General features: G+C 34.1%; 1 long non-coding RNA gene across 2 annotated transcripts; it reads right to left on the bottom strand.

Moving 5' to 3' along the window:
• Positions 1–577: 577 nt before the first annotated feature.
• LOC145733351 (uncharacterized) lies at positions 578–2,599 on the bottom strand. Of its 2 annotated transcripts, none has more exons than XR_014179188.1 (3): positions 1,201–2,599; positions 834–899; positions 578–777 (listed from the first exon to the last, which is right to left on the bottom strand). It is a non-coding gene; the product is annotated as an uncharacterized LOC145733351 (long non-coding RNA). The 2 variants fall into 2 exon arrangements; XR_014179190.1 differs by having other exon boundaries at positions 578–899; positions 1,201–1,699; positions 2,045–2,593.
• Positions 2,600–8,380: the final 5,781 nt, after the last annotated feature.

The raw sequence follows: 8,380 nt of genomic DNA, 5'->3' as shown, positions 1-8,380 counted from the left end.
TTCGAAATAGTTTTTATTTTCAACCAGGTATGTAATAACGTTATTCTTATGTGAAAACCAGGTAAAAAGATGAAAATTACCTGCTTTTACTTTCCACCTGGGTGGAAAGTACTCACTTTCCACCTGGGTGAATGTCAATATGCGTTTTGTCATATCTGGGCTTACATTTTATAGTTAAGAGACTGTGCCGCCACCTCTGCAACAGCTCGCAGCTCAGGTGATGGTGAGTAACATCTGCGTCTTCAGAAATCTCCATGTTAAAAGCACTTTAAGAAACGTTTCAGCTCAAAATATTAGAGACAGAATAGCCATAGATTAACACACTAGATAGATATTAATCTCCGTGTTAATAAGGTGAAGCACTGTATGTATGATTTCTTTCGAGTCACAGGGGTCGCCACATGTTCACATTTGATGGTCGTCAGATGTCATTTTTACGTCTCTATTGTCATGACAGATTTTTAAAAGCGCCATCTGTTGGTAGACTTGCATAAACTGGTATTGGCGGGCTTTTTGAATTAAATTAAGTCTTTCTTTCATGGTTTTGGTTCAAGAAACAGGTAAATAAAACAAAGTCCAGTGTATGCAAAATATATTATATATATTTTAAGGAAATGAACATACAAAACACATACTCTACAAAAATAATAAGCTTTTGGTTAGTAAGTTGGTGCAAAACCCAAGACCTTAAGACTATAGTTAAGAATAGATCATAAAGCTACACTTTATACATAAAACATTACTATTATAAATAACATGCAACAACATCAAGCAAACCTGCAATCTCAAACCCAAATTAGAAATATGTTGCTTCTTTAAAACGTGAAACTTACCAGAAGACAGGGATTCATTCTTGGAAAAGATGGAGGAAGTTGGAAGCACATCTTGATTAGGATTGCCTGTTGATTGATTACTTTGTGAAAATTTACTTAAATAAAATTTATAAACCTAGGTATACATAACAGGTTTATAAATATTATTATACTGGATATGCACAGATCCCTGTATGAGAATTTGAGAATTAAAGAGTGTATGTAATTTGATTTGGTTTGTGCATGTTTTTTTGGTGAATACGTGCCTAATAATTATAGATATATCAAATCAGTTCATTCAAACGTAATGTGGTGACGCGGGATATGATATAGCTAAACTTTTGAAAAAAACAAACTATACCAAATAATTATATGTATTCATATTTACCAGAAGTTGATGGTCTTTGATCTGGTAAGTTCTTTAATTTTTCATTGTCAATGGAGGGGATTTCAAGAGATTTTGAGAGAAGGTCCACATTAGGAAGGTCTAGGGAAACAAACATTTCACATATTACAAAAACGAAAAGTATATAAGTACATCTTCACATTCTTCACACAGTGGAGGTGTTAGGTAAGTGCAACAAAAGAGCACTCACTCAATCACCACAATTTTTTTTATTAAATTTTAAATGGAATTGCCAAACATGCTATCAGCAGTTTTTCCAGAAAACAAAACCTCAATTAAAAAAAAAATACTAATACTAACATGCGCGACACTGTATAGGTATATTTTTATTTGAATAAAATTACTTGGGGAATCTGGGTCCTTTGGTGCTTGCTGGCAAGGACTTGGTAGAAACCTTGAAGGAATCACTCCCTTTTTTAGCATGCGTCTGTTATTTGTATTAAAGTCTTCAGGCAAAAAGTGCTTTTCACACACATAATACCTGAAAATACATTTCAGTTTCATTTTTATCTACTGTACCTTATTTCTATTAAGTACTACTATTAGTAGTACCTAGGTATAGTGCAAAACTAGGGTATTAAAACAGATACATTTATTAGTCACTTAGTCAGTGAGTCGTAGTACTGTTTAAACGCACTTTATGCAAAAGAATACATTAGTTTTCCACTATACTTACCAAAATAATCGTCATAAACTAAGAAGCTATGTTGAGTTCTACAAATCATTAAACCTATTTTCTCTTTGCCTCCTTGAAAACCTCTTATAGTAATCCTCTTACTACCTTAACATTATAACAAATAAAAATGAACTTTACTTGAGAACTTACCTGCTATATTTCCATATTAGAACAAAGAAGTATAACAAATTGTCCTAAAAATTGTTTCCACAGTGAAAAAGTAACACTGTCTTTTTCCGGGTTAGGAAAACGAAATCGTCGGGACCCCTTTATGGCACATCCCGCCTTGCCCATAGTGACAAAAGTCGTTGTAAAACCCAGCCAAAAGGTAAAAAACTAAACTAAAAAAACCTACGAAGAGAACACTATAAAAACACCGCCCACGAACTAGTATAAATCACACGTATAAATTAAAAACTACAACCGTAATATCAATATTTTAATAGACTTGTCTAAAAAAATTTGAATTTGTCAAAAGTTGTTTACATCCTTTTCATTTTGTTTTGCTTAACCACAAAAAACCATCTACAGGTAAAAACAATACAGTAGCTCCCCCTGTGTCTCGAAAGAATCCAAAACATGGCTTCACATTGGCTATATGAGATTAGTGGGCCTGCAGAATAGCACAATAATGACGTTGTCAAGATTGTAAACAAATCACCAGTCGTTTATTTTGGTTGAAGTCATAACTACTCGTGCACCTATACTACCTTATTGTTAGAGACTGTTAGCAATCAATATTTCAACTGAATGATTTATTAAAATTTCGATGAGATTTTGATAAATGGTTTAAAATAAAATAGTATACACACCACGGTAGAAAGTTTAATTTCTGTCTCAAGATAAAGTTCACTACCTAATTTCTCGACAGAAATCAAACACTTTCCACCTGAGTATGTAATATACTAATTGTGCACTGAATTAAAATGTTGAATAAAATGGCTTTAAAATAGAAACGTACAGCACAATATAATAAATTTAAAACAATTTATAAGCCGACAAATATTTAGCACAAACCAGCATTGTCTTTTAACATGTAAATGCTGAAATATTTAGATATATTTCCGCAGTATTTTTTGACGGTTTATGTACATTGAGTGACAACAACTAAAACTAGTCATAGAAATTATCAATTAGGTTTCACGTAATTATCAATTAGTTAAGTCTGGTTTTTATGTCTTCGTTTTCAAAGAAGTATAATGAAAAATATCGCTCATAATTCACCCAAAAATAGGTTTCCCGTGCTTGCATGACGGCATTGCCTCAGACCTGAATTGGTCCTACATACACGGAAAAACCCTTATTTTTGAACTCCTAATGAAATACTATTTTTCTAAGGCCAAAAGGTTTATTGACAAGTTATTTTTTAAATTTAGACTAAAAATACTTGGGATTTACACACTTTCATCCACTGGATTAGTTACATAATTTTGTTATTCGCCCATTGACACTAATTTTAAAACAAATGTACACAGAATACGAACTAAACACAGGACACTTACCGCAAATAATTTATCAAATAAATGGAAATAATTAGGAATGCTCTAGTCACAAAATTAATTAGTCAACGGATTCAGAGAGATGTTTGACAACATCGCAGCAAAATTTCCGCTTACTTGGACTTTTTTATGTTTTTTGTCTTTGTCTCGCGCATGCAATTATTATCAATGTTTCACTGTCAGTTACATGGTTGTCCTATGGCCAGTTTTAGTTTTACCACACCTGTATAATAGGCTTTTATATGCAAGGCTACTAATGCTATTATGTCTTTGCAATTAGGGACACCGTGGTAAATCAAAACTATATTCATTACGTTAAATACGAAAGTTTCTGTACTGATTTTTCGATCCATTTAATTCAGCAGCCTTTCTAATTGGGTTTTTAAGGGTTAAACCGGATTTGTTAGATTATTCTTGAAAACGTCTCTATTGATTTATATTTGCTCGCCCGGTATAAAAAAAACAGGGCTGAACCTAGTAAAAAAACAATATTTCCTAAAAGTATGAAAACGCTCAATTATATTAAGTGCTTGTGAAACAATCCACAATGAATAGAATATTTTGCCAATGTTGCCAAATTTGTCGCTTTTAAGAAACTTGTGCTTTTCCAGTGCTACATCCAACATATCAATAAATACTCGTAAAGTTAATAATGATGGAACATGCTTAATCAACGAAAGTTCCTGGCAGTAGACCAAATTTTATAACAGAATTTTTAGGTACCATCCAAAAAAAATTAATTAATTTTTATCTACAGGTACAATTACACATGCACTGAAATATGAGATTATCAGGCTCCGTTGTATATTCAAGATTTTTGTCAACGTCATAAAAAATACAGCTTAAAAGGAGATAAAATTGAATTGCAAAATGCCCAGTTCATAAATGTAATCTCTTGGATAATGGGTGTGAGCCTCTTTAAAATCATTTGAAACTCATCAGAAAAGACCACATTGGATAAAAAGTATTAATTTTTCCAACTTCTCAGTCATCTTCGTCCAGCTCTTGATTCAAAGTAATTTTATACAAAGGAAACTGGTTAAAACGCAATATTTCTTTCAAAGATGATTGATAATAGTAACTTCTACAAATTCCATACGTATGAATTTTCAACCATTGATAGTTTAAAAAACTTTAAAAGTACATCTCTTCATCTGTATCTGTTTTTTGTTTTAATACTTAAAACAACATTTTTTTCTCACTAATCAGCAATAGTAAAGTACTGACTTTATACAGTGCCTTCGTAAAGTATTGCATAAATTTAATAAAGTTGAAGGGAGTTACTTTTGTAAGTCCCTTCAACCTTCAATGATTTTAATTTTAAGGTCGGCTTTTTTTATGAATATTGAAAACTACAAACAATTCTAAGCACGTTCCATACCACTAATACCACAATCGTCCTGCAAATATTGATATTTTGAAAACAAAAACAAATAATAAATAAGTTTGCTCGCTACCAAGTGCCTCATTCAAGGTGGGGCAGAAGTAAATTAACATAAATTTTAAAATACCATCATAACCTGTAGTTCCCGCAAAAGTAAGATAGGAACATGTAAACCGTTTTGCTCTATCTTCAACGGTTCGTCTGCTATAGACTTTCAAAAAGTGAAAATTGCAATTTTTAATAGTCAATATTGTAAGGATATATTTCCGAAATAATAGGCCCGTTTTCCCAAAAATAAGTTTAATAACTGAAACCGTACACGCCCGTCAACGTATTAACATTTTTCTATTGATTTACATGCCAGCGCACACCTTTGTGCTTCCTTCGTAAATCTCAAACTTATATAATCATCCCTAACAAAATCAATATTCTAAAGTAAACATACCCAACAATAACGATACATTTTAAACTCAATAATAATATTTGCTAACAATATCTCGAAAACGACAACATTTAGACAGAGACTGATTAAAACAGAACTCGACGAACTAGATTTAGCAGCCAAATCAAGAAAAAGATTAGTTACCAAAGTTTTGTGGAACAAAAATCTGTTGTTGCCACCCATTTCAGGTTTCGTTTTCATCAGCGACAAGCAGTCGAGTGTGGAAAAGATGCTTTCCACAAGTGTATTACCCTGATATTTCTCATTTATCGGTTTTAAATAAAATATAAAATAATTTTATAAACCATATAAAATTATTTAAGACCGATAAATGTTTAAATTAAACGTACAATTCGTAGCACATTGTATCTTTACTGCACAATCCGTTTCAGTTTACTCTCGGAAGTCTCGGACAAACTGAAATGTAGTTTGACTTGCTAATATTGAAGTTTGGCCCATGTCTGTACAATGGATTGTAGAATCTTGTGAAGCTACCGAAGTTGGATTGGATTGGACTGGTCATCTGGCTGTATTGATAGGGATTTACTGCTTGTAGGTTTTGGAGTATATTTTCTGCAACCTTCTTTTTACTAGCGATGGAATCTTCAATGTACGACTCCGCAACAGAGGTCGATTTCCACCCACCGTGTCTCTTAATGTTGGTGATATTGGATCCAGTGTTGGCCAGCATTGTAGCTGAAGATCTACGAAAACAATGGCCGGTGTATATTTCAGGATCCTGAAGGCCCAAGTATATAGCTATTTTGCCAAAGGTATTTACTCCTACGCATTGTTTCGTACATTTGCCATCCTTGTATGCTACGAAGAAGCGGTGATGTGTAGTATTGTCCGAACGTAACAATTTGTATTTTTTGTAGAGGTCAGTGTACCTTGTATCAGAATCATCATAATTACACACTACAAATTTTCTTAAAACATGGGTCTTTGTTTTTGGAATCGTTAGTAACAAGACATCATCTATTTCTTCAATATCATCTAAGGTAAGCTTCATGAGTTCCTCCCTGCGACAAGCTTCTGCTATCCCGAAAATTGTTGCAACTTTTATCATTAAATATACACCATTGGGCGCTTCAGACGGAAATTTTTCAACTTCCTCTCTTTCGAGAACCTTTGATTTATTCGGTCTAAATCCGTCATTGGCTTTCTTCAAGAACGCTGTTTATGTCTATGTTATACTTTACTTTTAAGACCAGCTTTATCATTGACTATTTAGACCATAACGTAGAAGGGGGATCTTTTTGAGAGGTGATTACAATATGCAGGAAATACCTCCTCTTTCATCGACGAAAACTTGACATAATGATTGAAAACTTTTTTTTGAAGTGCACCATGTGTCAAAGGCCATGAATTTTTTGTTGTACCGTTCTCTTCACCTTTCTGGAACTAAGTGACTGCTTGCTTCCGTAGCTTCGTCAATAATTTCTTGAGGAATTTCGTCGTAAAATGAATCCATTTTCAGAATAATAGAACCACAGAACAAGAAACTATCATGCCTTTTAAAAGGTCTATTTGATGCTTGTTGTTAAATATGTGTAACAAATGTCATACCCTTATGGTTGATTTTCGTAGTATTTTCACTCTACACATATAAAATTGCATGTTTATTGTAAATTGATCTTGCAATGCGGAAAAGTAACTTTACCGCACCCGAGTAGGAAAAAGTACAAACTTATCTTTTGAATGTAACATTTTCTAACTATCAGTAAAACCTTACTAATCATACATTTTTGTTATTTGAACGTTCAAACGCATCTGAATCAGTGATTATCATTAACAACCGAATGCCAATAACTTTTGTTCGCAAATGACATTGTGAAAATTGGATTTCGGTAGCAAATTTCCTACACGTCACAAAAATACCATCTAGTTCATTACGCTACTCATTTTGCGTCGGAGAAATAGAAAACTCTTGATTAGTCCTAGTGACGTAATAAAGAACAGACAGATAAACATCAGCAATCGGATTCCAGACGCCAAACGAGCTGGAGAAACAGCATGAGCGAAAGGGAAAAAACAATAAGTCCATTCGGCAAAATTACCGCGGCCCGTTTCGACGGTTATTGGTAATTTACCAGTTCGTAAAGAGAAGTCTTGTTACGGCTTTCATCCGCGTCCATATTTTTAAAGAAAGAAGAACGATTCCGATTTGGTACTACGTAAGCTCGTTTTGTTTCCAGACAAGCTCTTAACAATATAATAATTATTCTCAGTAATGTAATAACTGTTGACCTGAGAGAAAGTCGCATGTCAAGCTTTCTTATTAGGTACTTGACTGGAAAATACACGTACTCTCTCTCTTGTTCCTACTCATACAGTCAAAACCAAATAATTAACCGTCATAAACATAGACAACAACAAGCTCAACTGAAATAACTCGCCAGTAGTTACTTTACAGTAAGAAAGTACCATTCAACATTCAATTTACTCCACTGAAACTAATATTATGAGTAACTTCGAAATAATTATTATGACTCAAACCAGTTAAAACAAAACCACATCCCATTAGTACTGAGTAGTACCACGTCACGGTCATTACAACAATTACACTTTACAGCCCTAAAAAGTTTGAACTTCAAACAAATATAAGTGGATAAAGCAAGAAGTCGAGGTGGCTCATAAAAATTAGTTCCGAAGTACTGCCCGGTACGTGCCGGCCAAAGGAGAGGCGTTGCTTTCTCACATCGGCACATTGTTTATGCGATAGCCGTGAACGATGTGGATTTACGCTGGCCAAAAAGAATGTGATATGTTTCGCTGATTGCCGTCAAAAGCGATTCACTCGGTACTATCTGTATCGGCCATGTAACGCGTCGAACGGCTCCGAGTTATCTAAAACACACGAGGGCAAAAGTTTTGCATCTTTCAGATGGTACCGCCGTAACAATAACCCACTGTGAAGACAATTTGAATGCTGCGCCACTGCTCTTTCTGTTTGTGACATTTTTTCTGCAAAGTAGTCGTACCTAGAAGAAACGGCACACGCGGAAGAAACAGACATGGTACTACTCCTCGAGATGGGTAAACTGACGAACGAGTCGTGTGCACTTGTTTGAAACGTTTCAGTTCGAGTGACACTCGAGATCTGCAATGGGTTTCAAACAACTCAAGAATTCTGCTTTTTGTTCTGGTAGTACCAAGTC

This window comes from Ips typographus, linkage group LG1 (genome assembly GCF_016097725.1).
Source record: "Ips typographus isolate SLU linkage group LG1, UJ_Ityp_2.0, whole genome shotgun sequence".
Taxonomy (NCBI): Eukaryota; Metazoa; Arthropoda; class Insecta; order Coleoptera; family Curculionidae; genus Ips; species Ips typographus.
This window is presented reverse-complemented; position numbering and strand designations above follow the sequence as displayed.